General features: G+C 45.4%; 1 protein-coding gene across 2 annotated transcripts in view; it reads left to right on the top strand.

The window, feature by feature from the left end:
* Positions 1–7,160: 7,160 nt before the first annotated feature.
* The window catches only part of AKAP11 (A-kinase anchoring protein 11), a 49,201-nt gene continuing 39,827 nt past the window's right edge, over positions 7,161–16,534 (top strand). For both annotated transcript variants that reach the window (XM_047755717.1, XM_047755716.1), the window contains exon 1: positions 7,161–7,253. The gene's annotated coding sequence lies outside the window, so the exon portion shown is untranslated. The remainder of the gene's footprint in view (positions 7,254–16,534) is intronic.

Genomic DNA, 16,534 nt, shown 5'->3' with positions numbered 1-16,534 from the left:
AACCAGCTAATTCCAGTCAGAACTCTGACACTGAGTGCCCTGTGTGATTGAGAACAAATCATCCATCCCTGCTGGGCTGCCATTCTTTCCTGTGCCTATAACCCACATATCTTGGCTCCACTGGGCTATGTAAACAAATCAAAGTAACATTTCCATTAAATAGCGCAATGACTTTGGAAGAGGCGCCACCAGCCACTAACTTGACTGCTAGCAATCAGCCTGCAAAGACGTATCTTGGGGACATGTGAGGCTTTCCTGGGCACAATGTTAGGTGCCCTTAGACACAGCCTGTGTGCTCTGACTTGTCACTGCTGCCTCGGCTTCACTGGGCACACTGGCCTCCCCCTCTCACACCCTCTTCTGCAGGGAGCATGGGTGGGAGACCTGTGTGTCACCTGCTATAGCATCTCAGGTGTGGCACCAGCCTTTCCAAGAATTCCCCTTACCTCAGCACAGATTGGGCTCATAACATTTCTCAAGACTTTCTTAGTTCCCCGGTAGCTTAGTGGTTAAGGACCCGGCATGGTCACTGCTGTGGTGAGGATTCCATCCCTGGCCCAGGAACTTCTGCACACCACAGCATGGCCAAAAACAAAACAAAAAAAATCCCACAACTTTGGAGTTCCCACTGTGGCTTAGCAGTAACAAACCTAAATAGTATCCATGAGGATATGGGTTCGATCCCTGGCCTCACTCAGCGGGTTAAGGATCGGGCATTGCTGTGAGCTGTGGTATAGGTCACAGACGAGGCTTGGATCTGGCATTGCTGTGGCTGTGGTGTAGGCCGGCAGCTGTAGCTCCGATTCGACCCCTAGCCTGGGACCTCCATACGCCACAGGCATAGCCCTAAAAAAAAAAAAAAAAAAAAAGACTTTCCTGAAGATTCTGGGTATTAAAAACTGATTAAAGAAAACAAATTAGGATTCCCATCATGGCTCAGTGGAAACAAATCTGACTAGCATCCATGAGGATACAGGTTTGATCCCTGGCCTCACTCAGTGGGTTAAGGATCCAGCATTGCTGTGAGCTGTGGGGTAGGTTGTGGATGTGGCTCAGATATGGCATTGCTGTGGCTATGGTATAGGCCAGTGGCAACAGCTCCGATTCGACCCCTAGCTTGGGAACCTCCATATACTGCAGGTGTGGCCCTAAAAAGACAAAAACAAACAAACAAACAAAAAACATAAAGAAACAAAAAACAAAAACGTAGGTGATATAAAAGAAACTAATTCTTCACCAAGCAGACAGTCTTAACCATTCAGAGGTTAAGACATTTTGGAAGACAGGAAGCATTTATAGGATAAAGAATATGAAAAAGAAAAACAGAAACTATCTTAGTGGCTAGGGCTACAATGTCAAACTTGCTTGGGTTGAGAAGGAACAAGGAAATAAGAATAGAGCCCAGAGTTGGCTTGGCATTTGGGGACTGGCTGACTGGATGGACTGTGTTTCTGGTCTCGTCGCAGATGTGAGGCGTGGTGAAAATTTTCCAAATTCTGGTTTGTTGAGGTGGCATCCCGGGCCCCTGTGGCTCCATGGTGGGCCTAAAATTTATTTCAATTCTAGCAAAAGAGGTAAAAATAGGATACCTCTTTCTTTCTTTCCTTCCTTCCTCTTCCCTCCCCTTGAATAGTTATTGAATAACTGTGAACACCTGCTTATGTGTCCCGCACGTAGCAGTAAAACAGATGTAGTTCCCGCTCAGGGATCCTGTAGTCTAGCAGAGAAAAGAGACAGACATTAAAGCAAATAATTACTCAAATACAAACCATTTTAGGAGTTCCTATTGTGGCTCAACAGGTTACAAACCCAACTAGTATCCCTGAGGATGTGGGTTCCATCCCTGGCCTCGCTCAGGAGGTTTAAGGATCCAGCATTGCTGTGAGCTGTGGTGTAGGTCATGGATGCAGTCCGGATCTGGCATTGCTGTGGCTGGGGTGTAGGCCGGCAGCTGCCGCTCCAATTCGATCCGTAGCCTGAGAATTTCTATATGCCTTTGGTGCTGCCCTAAAAACCAACCAACCAACCAACCAACCAACCATTTTAGTTGATGAATGCTTTGAAGAAAGAGTAAAGAGTCCTAGATAAGGGGGTGCTTACTTCGTCTGGAGAGTTAGGGTAGGAGTTCTCGAGGAAATGAGAGCAGAGCAGGGTGCTGAACGATTCATGGCTATTCGGAGGCTTAGAGGGGTGGAGAGAGAAAAAAACATTTAAGACTGAAGGAACAGGAGCTCCCACTGTGGCACAGCAGAAACGAATCCTACCAGTAGCCATGAGGTTGCAAGTTCGATCCCTGGCCTCGCTTAGTGGGCTAAGGATCTGGCGTTGCCGTGAGCTGTGGTGTGGGTCTCAGACGTGGCTTGGATCCCGCGTTGCTGTGGCTGTGGCATGGGCTGGCAGCTACAGCTCTGATTGGACCCCTGGCCTGGGAACATCCACGTGCCACGGGGTGCAGCCCTAAAAAGACAAAAAAAAAAAAAAGAAAAAAGAAAGACGGAAGGAAGAGCTTGTGGGAAAGCTCTGAAGCAGGGAGGGTCTGGCCCTAATTTGAGGAGCCGAAAGGAAGACTGTGGGAGGAGGAGAATGATATCAGAGCAGAGGAGAAAGTTGGGAGGATCATGGAGAGAACTATAATAAGCCACCGAAGGGTTTTATGCAGAGGAGTGCCATGGTCAGCTGTGAATTATCCAAGGAGATATGCCAGCCCTCTGGGGAAGGAGTGGACGTATTTCAAACAGCAGGCAAAAAAGACAAAGCTAGGACCAAAGTAACTGTGCTCAGAAAAAAAAAAAAAAGACTTTGTGAGCTGGATATGCCATTTTTTTAAGTATTAAAAAAGGGGGGGAGTTCCCTGGTGGCTCAGTGGGTTAAGGACCTGGCATTGACACTGCTGTGGCATAGGTTTGATCCCTGGCTTGGGAACTTCCACATGCTGTGGGGGTGGCCAAAAAATAAAGTATGAAAAAGAGTGAGCGACATCCACGCAAAACTTGTGTACAAATGTTCAAAGCAGCACTATCCAAATAGCCAAAAAGTGGAAACAACCCAAATGTTTGTTAACTGATCAGTTGATAAAGCAAATGTGCTAAATTCATACAGTGGAATCATTATCTGGCAATAAAAAGAAATCAAGTACTGATTTCATGCTCTAACATGGATGACTCTTGAAAACATTAAGCAAATGAAGTGAGAGACAAATGACCACATATGGGGTAATTTTGTTCATACAAAATGTCTAAACCAGACAAGTTTACAGACACATAAAATAGATTAGTGGTTGCTTAGGGCTGGGGACAAGGTGCAGGACTGACTGCTAATGGGTATGGTGTTTCTTTCTTTTTTTGTCTTTTTAGGACTGCACCCGAGGCATATGGAGTTTCCCAGGAGAGGGCTCCAATTACAGCTGTAGCCACTGGCCTACACCACAGCCTCAGCAACAACAGATCCCAGCCAGGTCTGCAACCTACACCATAGCTCATGGCAACTCCGGATCCTTAACCCACTGAGCAAGGCCAGGGATTGAACCTAGGTCCTCATGGATACTCGTCAGATGCATTTCCACTGAGCCACAACGGGAACTCTGGGCGTGGGGTTTCTTATGGGGGGAAATTGTTCTAAAGTTAGATTTTGGTGATGATTGTACAACTCTGGGACTATACCAAAAAACACAGAATTGGGCAAATTCAGTGGGTGAACTGTATGTGGATTGTATCTCCATGAAGCTATTTAAAAAAAAAAAGAAGAGAAGAACGGATCCAGGAAATAGAGATACTGGTAGAAATGGATTTCAATCCTAATTTCTTCCCACTTTGTATGTGTTGGACTCGAACTAATTGTAGCTGGCAAGAGAGACCACAGTGACTGTCTTACCAGGGTGAGTTGGGAGGATTTATGGCTGCATTAATGCATCTTAGGATGGTCGAGCCCATTGTTCATCTAAATTAGCAGTACCAGCAGCTGTTTCAGTTAATCATTGTAATGACTGCAAACAGTACTCAAAAGAGGACCCGATTCTTTCAGCATTGTGTTTTTGCTTTTTTAGGGCGGCCCCCGCAGCATATGAAGGTTCCCAGGGGTCCAATAGGAGCTATAGCTGCCCGCCTATACCACAGCCATGGGGGATCCGAGCTGTGTCTGCCACCTACACCACAGCTCACGGCAACTCTGGATCCTTAACCCACTGAGTGAGGCCAGGGATCGAACCAGAGTCCTCATGGATACTAGTCAGGTTCGTTCACTGCTGAGCCATGGCAGGACCTCTGCCTTTCAGCATTTGAAAAGGATGGTCTTAATTTGTTAAAAGAATACCTTTGTCTCCTTCAGCATTTTTTCCTTTCAAAGAGTAACCCTATGATGGTTCTTGAAATCTTATTTTTGTTAAGATCAATGCCCTGGATCTTTTAAACATTTATTTTCTATTTCTGAACTCTTGGTTAGGAACATGTGAGTCATTATTTATTAAATACTACCACAGGTTCAAAATAGCTACAGAGAAAGGGAATATGAGATTGAACAGGTGGCAATGCTTCCGTTTTCACACTCTGAGAAGGCCAGGGTTTCTCAGGGAGGCATTCCTTGTATCTGCATTAATGGGCTGCCTAGTTCCTCATGTGGGGTGTGAGTGTGTGTGTGTGTGTGTGTGTGTGTGTGTGTGTGTGACACATGCTTCCAATTTCGTTTGGCTTGTGCAGCTGACTCTGTTAGGTTTTTATAAAAATTCATTTCATTTCCCTTTCCAGCTTCCCTCTTGCTGGTGTATGCATGCCAAAGTGTAATTCAGGCTTAACTGCTCAGCATGTAGGCTAGTCCAATTGCCTTGTTTTATGTATGAGGAAGCTGACACTCAAGGACGATAAGGTACCTTGATTTGGTTGAGTCATCAGCTAATGAGTTCTTCAGTTGGAACGCAGGTCTCCGATTTCTATTTCTTTTCGTGAAACATCTTCCTTTTTTAGCCCTCAACCTCTTATCTTTTCAAAACTTAAACTTAGGAATAAATATCTGCATTGAGTATCATTTGATGTTGGTTTTTCTGAGAACTGACTTTTGGATAGAAGAGCTGGTTATCTGGATGTGGTAAAGGGAGGAAAACAATATCAAAGGTGACTTTCCCTTTGGGTCCTTCATCCTCCCATGTGACAAAATTTCCCATTTATTTCTCCTATGATACTTAAACAGCAGTAATGAAGAGTATCTAGATGTTTTTAACAAACGGCAGCAAACAGAACCAGAACTCGAAGCTAAGGGATTTTAAGAATAGGAATATTAAGTTCATTGGAAATTAAATTTTTCTTTTTTTGTCTTTTTAGGGCCACACCTGTGGCATATGGAGGTTCCCAGGCCAGGGGTCTAATTGGAGCTGTAGCCACTGGCCTACACCACAGCCACAGCAACGCCAGATCCAAGCCGTGTCCTCGATCTCACTGCAACGCTGGATCCTTACCCACTGTGCGAGGCCAGGAAATGAACCCTCAACCTCATGGTTCGTAGTCAGATTTGTTTCCGCTGAGCCACAACGGGAACTCTGGAAATTAAAATTTTCAAGATTCTCTCTTATACAGATTACAAGTCTCCTAAATTCCCTGCTTCCTCTGTGGTCTCCTTAAGATCCATTCTCTGCAGGGAAGAGCTTAAAAAAAAAAAAAATTTAAACCATAGGTATCTCTCCCCTACTTAAAACTCTTCATAGAAAAGACAAAAAGACAACAAACAAAACAAACAACTCTCCAGTACTTTTCATCGCACTCAGAATAAACTCCCTAATTCCTTTATTGGCTTACAAAACCCTCCAGGATGTAACCCATGCTTGTTTACTTCTCTGAGCTTATTTCCTCTTACTTTCTCATACCTCCCCCCTCAAACCCAATTTAGGACCTTTGAGTTAGCAGTTTCCTTTGCCTGGAATGCTCTTCCCTCTGATATTTGCACGCCTGTCATGCAAACCCCTGCTTATATCTCTCCTCGTCAAAACAATTGCCAGCACGTTATTCACTCTGTTTCCTCTGCATAGAGGAACCTACAGATTATTTCTCTCCCCTCCCCGCCATAAACTCCCTAGAACCTCAATTTATCTGTCTTCGAGGCTGCTCAACTGAGTGCCTGGAATAATACCCAATATATGTAGGCTCTCAACAAAAATTTATTAAATGAAGAAATGAACAGATGACTGTACCCTTTCTTCCCTGCCCGTCTGTCCCAACCAGGGCAAAACTCATCATGAGGATTCACTTAAAAATGTCTTTCTCATCTTTCAGGTATTTCCACCCTTGAGGAATAGATGTCTTCGAGGAGACTGCAACTTCGGAGGACTAGCCCTTCCGATTCTACCGTGATTTTACATACTAGCTTTTCATCTAGGTCTTGGTTTTTCTGTGACCAGTGCTTTACACTCCGATTCTGAAACCACGTAACGACATCAGGGTGAGCACTAGGGCCCGGAGATCTCTTGATGCTAATTGTTGAGGTTAGGAAAGGGCTGTAGGCCTGGTGCGCTGTGAGTGGTCCTCCCTAGAGATGCTGGAGAGAAGGGGCGGAGCCACCCAAAGATGAGCCTTTCTTGGGCCGTCAGATCTGGTGGCTGCCGGAATGAGAAGAACCCCGTGATTAGAAGAAAGCAAAACTAGTCTGGGGAGAAGAAGGAGCCCAGTTGACCCTAGGCGGTAAGACCCAGGGGTCGAAGGAAAGGAATCAGAGCCTCAAACCAAAACTGCAGGGCAAGCCAAGATTTGGCTATTTTGCCAGAGGAAAGGGTTAAACAGTTGCCAAGGTAACGGGCCAGGAAGCGCGCAAGACGTCCGCCGCAGGTTCGTAGGTCAGCCTCGAGTTTAAAGCTCCCCTAGCCGAGCGGATTCTGACCAATGGCGAGGCCGCTGGACGCGGTCACGTGACTCGCGGGGCCGTTCCGCTAGATGCCCCGGAGCACGTGGGAAGGTTTTTCCTGTTGCTTCTTTCCTTCTTTCAAAGCCCACCCACTTTTGCGCGGGCTCAGTCGCGGAGTTCTTCTCGCGAGAAGTGTGCCACCCTCTCGCGAGAGTGAGTGGGAGGCGTGAGGACTAGGAGGTGTTGCGGGCTGGAGCTGCGGCGGCGGCGGCGGCGGAAGCTGGGGGTGGGCAGGCCGGGGGCGGGCCGCGGGGCGGGAGGGGGGAGGGCTGGGGGCCGCTGCGGGAGGGGGTGCCCGCCTGCTCGGCAGCTCGCGCGGCTGGTCGTTGCGGGCCGCTGACATGCCTGTGAGCTGCGGAGGCTGCGGCCCCCAGGTGAGCCGGGCGCGGGTCCGCCCGCGACGTGAGCGGCGCCGTTGGCTGGGGTGGCGGCGGGGTGTGGGGCCGCTGTGGATGGAGCGGCCCGACTCGGGCTCTGCAGCTCCTCCGCTGCCCGCAGTCCCTGGTCTGACTTGGGAGCTGCCCAGAGCTACGCTTTCGGAGGGTGGTGGGAGGAGGGCGGGAAGAGCAAAACGGAGGGAGGAAGCCATAGGCACCGGGGCGGGGGCGGGGGGGGGGAGGGGGTGTCCTCAGGCTCGAGGTTGCGGGGGGTCTTCCTGGGGCCCGAGTGTGGCGGCGAAGCTTCAGCCCTCTTGGATGACAAGCTCAGTTTCCATCCCCAGGGTGGTCTGCAGAGCCGGGTCCCGCCGGTGCGTGCTGGTGCGTGTGCTTAGTTTGTGTTCGTGGTGCGCGCACGGGGGCATATGCAGGAGAAGGAGGACGTTGCACTTTGTCCCCGAACAGCATCCTTCACTGTCAGAACCCTTGAGCCCTAGAAACAGGCACAACCCAAATCTTGTGACGGGAGCGGAAAGCGCAAGCAGCTCCTTGGAGTGTTGATACTTGGATTTGCTGTCAAATTTTCTCCTTGGCTGTTTGATGGCATAAATACTGGCCATCCATATTCCTAATGGATTTGGTATGTTGTGTTCCAGGCACCTAACCTGCTTTATTAAAAGAAAATGTGGATGTGACCAAAGAATTAAAAGCATTGGCAAAATGACAATGGCAGTACAATCTAAATCACCATGATGTGACATGGTGACAGTCCTGTGTACCCTCTCCTCTAAAACCTTATTAAACTGGAGGTGGTTTAGCTTAAGATGCTAAGGATATTTCAGGGTGAGAAACTGCTGAAACACATATCTAATGGCCTTAGTGCAGAGGAATTAAAAATTCTGGTTCTCATTTCAGCTTTGTAATTACTCAGTTCCTTGCAAAACTTGTAAGCTTTTTTAGCTTCTTGTTAGGGATGTTATATTGAATGATACTATTTTTGATATATCTGGGAATAGTCAGAAAATGTACACAGGAATAGGGTACTCAGCCATGCAGAGATGATTTTAATATCTTATGATTTACGAGAAATGGCAGCACAGTTCCCAGCACAATCAGTGTCAGTTAAAATAGTGCCATGAAACGAATCTTTTCAAACACACAAGTCACGTTTTTTCAAGTAGTACTTACTGATTATTCAGACTTTCTTATGGTCCTTCTGGCAGACCTGACCCAAGTGTAGATGGTGAATTTCACTTTGAGTTGTAGCTGTAACAGCAGTTTGAGAGATCAGAGAATGTAAGACAGTCCAAACATGGATTCCCAAGCTGAACTGGTAACTAGTGATTCGTGTCTTGTACCCACATAGCTGCACTATTAATAAGGGCCTAGTGGTTTACTTCTAGGCTAATGATATTTCCCAGTTGTTGAGGATAGGGGACCTGCCAGAGTCTCTGAACCTCAGTGAGAAATTCTCTCACTTCTGAACTCCTGGGATAAGTCTTGAAGCTGAAGAAATCTTCCTTTGCCTTTTGAGGCTGGAAGAAGGATCATACATTTAAGGTGTTTTTTGTTTTTTGTCTTTTTTTAAATAAAAATGTTTTTTAAAGATTCCAGGAACTTAACTGTTTGGAAAAGTAAATCAAACCACATCAGATGATACATTTTAGGTTATTCTTAGGGAAATTTCTAGTTATAAAAAGGCAGTGGAGTTCTGTCTGTACTTGGGGAAACTGGAAAAACTTCAGCAATGTCTTCTTGGGAATGGACAAAAGAGACCTGTATAGATTTTAAAAGTTCCTTGGTATTCCATCTTGGCAAACAGATTTTTTGGCTGGTCTTTTTTTCACCTTTTGGCAAGGGTTTCAAGCTTTTAGGATGCAAATATTTGTTTCATCTTGCCTTTGAAAAGTAATAGAAGTCATTTTGTTTTGGGTAGGATAATTATTTAGATAAGCTGGATTTGTTCTTTGTCAGGTGGCCTGCATTTTAGTAGTAAAATCAACCCCACTTGGAGGAGATGAGGGCTGGAACAGGTCAAGAAAGATCTAAGCTGGGCTTGAGTTAAGGGTTTACTGGTAAAATAAGGAAAGGAAGGAAAAAATACTTCATGAGTTTAAAGACCAGACCAAACAGATCCAAGGGTCCTCATTCTGCTACTCATCTTTATATGTAAAAGTCGATTTTATTTTGAAATATATACTAGCATGAAGGCATTTGAAATGTACAGACTAGAGACTGGACAGGATAACAAGAGAAAAGTTAGCAATTTGGGGTCAATCTGAGAATGTTTGGTGGGAAAAAATAAGATACATGGCACAGTGGCTCGGGACAGACTGGCTGTTACTTTGAGTGAAAATGAGGTCCGGTGTAAAGTGGGTTTGGGAGAGCAGCAGATCTGTTCACTGACTTTGCTGACCTTCTTTCTCCCTGTCACAAGAGTTAAAAACCTCAAAGTTACCATGAAGCACAGAGTAGCTACTTACCAGTGTTTCTTTGACCTCTTTCCGTGGCATAAAGGTTATTTGCCTGCAAGGAACAGAAGCCTTTTGAATGAACTTACTTAAAAAGGGCATTTTGCCTGCAGTTGCCAGGACTGCCTCTGCCGTCCAGCTCAGCATCCTGGGACCCCGAACATCTTCAGGCAGTTGCTCTGCCAGTTTTTCTCCGGGAACACATGACAGGGCCTCACGTCTCTGTTGCCCCGTAATACCCGTTCCAAGTTCTTTCAGATTGGTTTTCTTTAACTTGGTTTCTGCTTCCCCGTACCTTGGCTTGCATGCAGCTTTGGTTTGCTGTGGGGTACCCCACATGTTGCAGCGAGCTTCTCCCCAGGTATCTGCATATCTTAATTCTGCATTGCTGGAGAGAAAATCTAGCTGGTCAAGGATCTAGTTCTAGTCCAGTTGGCTGAGGCTGGGGGAAGAGATGTAGGTCTGTCTGACAGTGTGTGCTTTTTCAGACGGGGTAGCACAAGTTCTCTAGTAAAGGGGGCAGGAACAGGGAGGAAAGGCTGGGTACTTCCGCTGCGCTTTAGCATCCTGCAGGTTGAAATTTTCTCCTAGTACAGCCCTGACCTTGCTCTCAGCCAGGGTCTCTTTCAGGACAAATTCTCCCAGTGCCTGGGGGCAAATTACGGAAATGTTTTGTGCCCTGGTTTCCTTAAATGTAAAATGGATATACTCACAGCCACATCCCTTATGAAAAATGTATTTAACAGCAGTGAAGCAGTGCCTCCCTGACCCAATGTTAGGATGTTTTATGACCATTACTGGGTGCTCGCTGCATGGCGGGTCTTGTGGGGTGGATCCCTGCAGCATTCAGAGAAGGAGGAATATTCTTGCCCTCAGAGTTGTGCTGACCCCTCCATATCTGACTTCGGTGACACCTATATTCTGCTCAGTCTCTACCTCCCCTGCTTTTCAGACTGCCGCTTACCTCGGTTCTTTGATCACCATCATGGGTTCTCTTAGATTCTCTCGGAGCCTCAGTGTTTTCTCAGTCTCTAGGATCAGCTTTCAAGCTCTGGATGGGCTGACGATTCCTGGAGTAACATCTCTAGCTCTGACCACCTCGACAAATTTTTTTAGGTGCCCTTTGGATATTATGTTGACATGAAACACTATCTTCCAGTTACCCTGGTGACTGGCAGAGGCTCCACTTTTGAAACCTTAAAATTGCCTTCCCCACTCTTTCTTGTTTTCAATGCCACACGTATCGTGTTGGTTAGTAGGTTCTGCATAGACTTTTAGAAATGCCTCCTCTGTGCCGAGCACTGGACCATCTGTGAAACAGATCCGTTCCCTCCGTCCTGCTGCTGGCTGCTTAGGGTGGAGGCTCATGACTCTTTGCAAGGGCTGCTTCAATGCCTTTGCAGCAACATAGATCCTGGCGTCACAAATGTTACTGAGAAAGAGAAATGTGTTCCTGGGCTAAAATTCTGAACATAGTTTTTGTTAAAAATAATCTCGTAGGTGGGGATTATGCCTAAGGTTAAGAACATCCTTCACCTTCTGGGAAGCATATTCATGTTGAAAGCACAGCCTTAATGTTTTAGGAAAAGATTTTTTTTTTAAGTTGCGTTTATTGTTGGTATGTAGGAAACTGTAGAGAAGCAAATATCTTAATGGATAATCAGTTAGTTTATACTCAGGTCTTTTTTACGGGATGATTGTTTTGAAAGCTAAAGCAGAGTAACTGAGAGCTGTGGTATTTTTAGATTTTGTTAGTCAAATAGCAGGTCTGTACCCAAGGAAGAAGCTAACCTTTCAGTTCCTTTTATAACAGGTACTGTTTTTTTTTTTTTTGGTCTTTTTGTCTTTTTGCCATTTCTTGGGCCGCTCCTGCGGCATATGGAGATTCCCAGGCTAGGGGTCTAATCGGAGCTGTAGCTGCCAGCCTACGCCAGAGCCACAGCAACACCAGATCCGAGCCGTGCCTGTGACGTACACCACAGCTCATGGCAACACCGGATCCTTAACCCACTGAGCGAGGCCAGGGATTGAACCCTCAACCTCATGTTTCCTAGTCAGATTTGTTTCTGCTGCGCCATGACGGGAACTCCAAAAATATTTTTTATATATTGACCCTCATATTGATTCTTTTAGGTATTACCTTTAGTTTAGGTCCAGGTTTTCACTTGGTATTATTTTTTCTTTGCCTGTAGATTTCTTTTTTTTTTTAAATAGAGATTCTAGTGATGGTTGGCTGCTGATGAAATCTCATAGCTTTTTTAGTTCAACTTTATTTTGCCTTAATGTTTAGAAGATATTTTCACTGGGTATGGATATCTAGGTTGACCCTTTTTTTTTTTTGCCTTTTCTAGGGCCGCTCCCGCGGCATATGGAGGTTCCCAGCCTAAGGGTCGAATCAGAGCTGTAGCCACTAGCCTACGCCAGAGCCACAGCAACGCGGGATCCGAGCCGCGTCTGCAACCTACACCACAGCTCACGGCGACGCCGGATCCTTAACCCACTGAGCAAGGGCAGGGACCGAACCCGCAACCTCATGGTTCCTAGTCGGAGTCGTTAACCACTGCGCCATGACGGGAACTCCTGACCCTTTTTTTTTTATATGTGGCTCCGTTGTCTCATTTATGGTTTGGCATCGTTTCTCACAAGACATTTGCAGTCTGTCTGTCTCTTTGTGTGTAATGTGTACTTTTCGCTCTGGTTGCTTTTCAGATTTTCCTCTTTATCACTAGTTTTCAGAACTTTGGTTATGACGTGTGTATTGGTGTGGTTATCTTGATGTTTATTTCCCTTAGGGTGTTTTGATCTTCCTTGCATCATCAGTTTATGGTTTCCATCAACTTTGGGAAATTCTGAGCCATTTTGTCTTCAAATATTGCCTCCTTTCCCACACTTTTTGGGGAAGGAGGACTATGTGAAGACTTTGTAACTTTCTCCATGTGGCATTTTGCATAGTTTCTGTTGCTATGTCTTTAAATTTGCTGAACTTTTCTCTTGCAGTATCTAATCTGCTATTAATTGCATCTGGTATGTGTTTTATTTTCATCTCTAAAAGTTCAGTTTGAGTCTCTTCCATCTTGTATTTCTCTCCTTGTCCTGTCTCTTCTTGAGTATATGGAACGCATTTGTAATACAGTTTAAGCATCTTTTCTGTTCATTCCATTAGCTCTGTCATTTCTGGATCTGTACTTAGTGATTTTTTTTTTTTTCCTGCCTATGGGTCACATTTTTCTCCTTCATTGTGTACCTGGCGGTTTTTGACTGTGTGCCAGCCATTGACTTTTATGCTGCTGCTGGCTTAGTTGTGTTGCATTCCTTAAGAGGGTTGGATTCCGTTGGGATGCACAGTTAGGTTATTTGGAATCTGGTGTGTCGTTCAGAGGCTTGCCTTTAAGCTTTGTTAGGGTGCGTTCAGGACAGCCTTCAGCATAGTTCCCCAGCTAACGTGACTTCCTTCTGAGGCGTCTCTCCATGGCCTGCTACATTAGGACATTTTTCCACTCTGGTTGGTGGGAGTGCAGCCTATTCTGGCCTTTCTGGCTCCAGGTATTGTTGGGCCTACTGCTCTCTGGTAGTTATTTCCAAGCCTTAGTTACTGGGCACAGGTCAGCATTCGGTCAAGGACCCTAAGGGAGCTCTCTAGAGATCCCACTCTTTCTGAGCTCTTCCTCCGGTACTCTGCCCTGCAGATTCTAGCCACCTTGGCCTTCTCAAACTCTAACCTGTGTTTCTGCAACTCTGTGAGATTGCCAGACTGCTTGGCTGGCCTCTCCTTGTGCTGTGACCTGGAAGTGATTCTCTTCTCTCACAGTCTTGCATTGCCATCTGATGTCTCAGCTAATGTTTCATATTATTTTTCCCTGTAAAGTATACACCGGAATATTTTTAACACTTGGCCATTTGGGATTTGGCCAAAACGTGTATTTGGAGCATGTATTATAACTCTGTCCCCAAGTCTTAGAAATGATTGGAAACTTTTAACTATGTTTTCTTTCACAAATAATTCACTCAAGATAGAGGGGTTCATTTCAGCATGTAAAGGTCTACTTTGTGCTTTAAAAAGAAAGAACTGCTTTTTATTTAGTAGCAGACGTTTGAATGCTTACTGTGTTAGACTGTAAATACAATAAAACACTTTAGTCTTCAAAACTCGCAAAAGGAGAGAAACATGCAAACAAAGGAATAAAGGGCCGACCACTTTCGGAGCATTGTCGTGGAGGAGGTGACCGCTGTTTGGGCAAGAAGGGAGAGAGATGCGCCAAGTCTTCCTCAAGGAGGGAGGTGCTTGACCTGAGGTGTGAAGAGTATTTCCTAGGCGTGTACCAACACATGTGTGTCAGAGTTGTAGGTGTATATAATTTTTTTTTTTTTTTAATTACAAGTAGAGAGCATGCTGTTTACATTGTTCTGTACTTGCTTTTTCCCTTCGTATACCGTGGACGAGGGTCCCTTTGGTATTTATTGCTCTCTTTCCAGCAGCTGGGTAATAGGCATGAGAACGTTTTATAATTTATTCGACTTGATGGGCTTCTAGATTTTTTTTAGCTTTTCACCCTTTCTTGTTTTCGCGGACATTCTTTCAACACATATCTTTGTGAATTTTGTGCAAATACATATAATTTTAAGGAGTGAATTTTAGGATAAATTTCAAGACGTGAAATCGCAGGATCAAAGGATCAGTGTAATTTGTGTCCTGCAGTCTTTATAATTGTCTCTCTAGCTTTCATTTGTTTTCTCTTACAATCCGTGGTATTTCTTAAAACTTTCTTGGTTATTCCAGTGTTTTGGCAACATGTATTCTGCTTTTTTGCTGTTCCTCAGCAGATTTCATGGTATAGGTTTTTTTTTTTTAAGGAGTTTTATTTATTTATTTATTTATTTATTTTCGTCTTTTGTCTTTTTAGGGCTGCACTTGCGGCATGTGGAGGTTCCCAGACTAGGGGTCTAATCGGAGCTGTTGCTGCTGGCTTTCGGCAGAGCCACAGCAACGCCAAATCCGAGCCATGTCTTTGACATAGCTCACAGCAGTGTCGGATTCTCAACCCACCGAACGAGGCCAGGAATTGAACCCACAACCTCACGGCTCCTGGTCAGATTCATTTCTGCTGCACCACAACGGGAACTCCTATGATATTTTAAAAAAATACCCTATGGCTTTTGTGAGCTCTAGCAGCTTCGTTTTCAGTTGTTTGCCTTCTCCACTGGTGCTTTTCTTGTCTCTGATCTGCTTTTGTGAAAATGATCCAGGTTCACTTTATTCAACTATAGCAAAGCACACGAGGTTACTCCTTGCTTGGGACCCTTATTTCTTCACCTGGAATAGGACACAAAACAAGAACGATGAAGGGAAAAGTTTATTCTCCTAAGATAAAGATGTTCCAGGGGAAAACACTGTATTTCTGCTCCTTTTGTGAAATCTGTCTAAAACTAATTATAAAAGATGGTGAGGAAACCCTGCTTTGTTACTCTTTCTCCCTCCATCTGTCTTTTTGTATTTTCCAAAGATGATTTTTGTTTATTTGCTTTATCAGAAGTATGAGTCATACTATCTTCTGTCAGATTCACTTTTATGGACTGTTGCACAGATATTCTGTGATACTTTTTTTTTTTCCCTTTGCGAGGCAATTTTTTACTTAGGTTTTAAGGTAAACACAGGGGTTCCTGTTGTGGTACAGTGGAAATGAATCCCACTAGTATTCATGAGGATGGGGTTTTGATCCCTGGCCTCACTCAGTGAGCTGGGATCTGGTGTTGCCATGAACTGTGGTGTAGGTCGCAGATGTGGCTCACATCTGGCGTTGTTGTGGCTGTGGTGTAGACCGGCAGCTGGAGCTCCACTTCGATCCCTAGCCTGGGAACTTCCATGTGCCGAGAGTGCGGCCCTAAAAAGCAAAAGCAAAAAAAAAAGTTAAACACAGAGTGATGGAGTAGGATTCAGGATGTGTATTTTTCTTCAGTGAGCGAAGCGGAGTGTACGTGTGGAGTTAAATTCAGTTTCTTTTTTATTTAAATTCTGAGGTACTGTTTTAAAAATAGAGAAGGCGAGTTTTGGGTGGCATGATTATATTTGTCTGGATTTTTTTTTTCCCCCTTTGGTGTATTTCTTATGTGGTAGGTTTGTTTTTTTAAATGATTCTTCACAGGGTCCATACTGGATTCTTTAGTACTCAGCTTTGGAAAGGGTGTTCTGTTTATGTAGGTAGCACTGTTCAAGAATATTGCAGGTAATGAACTTGAGGTGTCATGTCCGGGATGTTTTCTGAACACCCCCCCCCCCCCCCCGGGCCTTCCCTTCCCTCCTTGTGACTTTCTTCCCTGGGGGCTTGGGCACCTCCACCTTCCAGGGAGGTCACGGGCCAGTGTCTCCCCTGGTGACCCCTCCAGTGAGTTTGTGTTTAATCTTTGCCCATGTTGACTTTTCTTCAGCAGCTGCAAAGGTAACTGCTGTCCCCCACCTCTTTTCTCAACTCCGCCCTCTCAGGCAAGGTTGGGGGTCAGGGAGAGTAAAGGTGCCCTGCGAGATGCTCCTGTGACTTCCCGCAGTGTGTGTCCTGGCTGCCACTGCGTCATCGTGGGAGGGCATGTTAGGTCGTTTCTGGCATCCAGAGTGCCTCTTATTTCTCACTATTACAGAGCATGATGAATAGCTTTTCAAACCTTTATGTACTGTAGCGAGGAGGGTACGCGCCTGGGCGCTAGAGTTGGAAGATTTGAATTTGCATCTCAGCCCTCTGTGGGCCTGGGGGAATTGTCACCTTCCCTTCGCCCCGCCTGTGAAACTGGAGCGCTGCTCTGCCAGCCCTAAGGGTT

Source organism: Phacochoerus africanus, chromosome 13 (genome assembly GCF_016906955.1).
Source record: "Phacochoerus africanus isolate WHEZ1 chromosome 13, ROS_Pafr_v1, whole genome shotgun sequence".
In the NCBI taxonomy this organism is placed as follows: Eukaryota; Metazoa; Chordata; class Mammalia; order Artiodactyla; family Suidae; genus Phacochoerus; species Phacochoerus africanus.
Note: the sequence above shows the minus strand (reverse complement) of the source record. Positions and strands in the feature narration are given on the sequence as shown.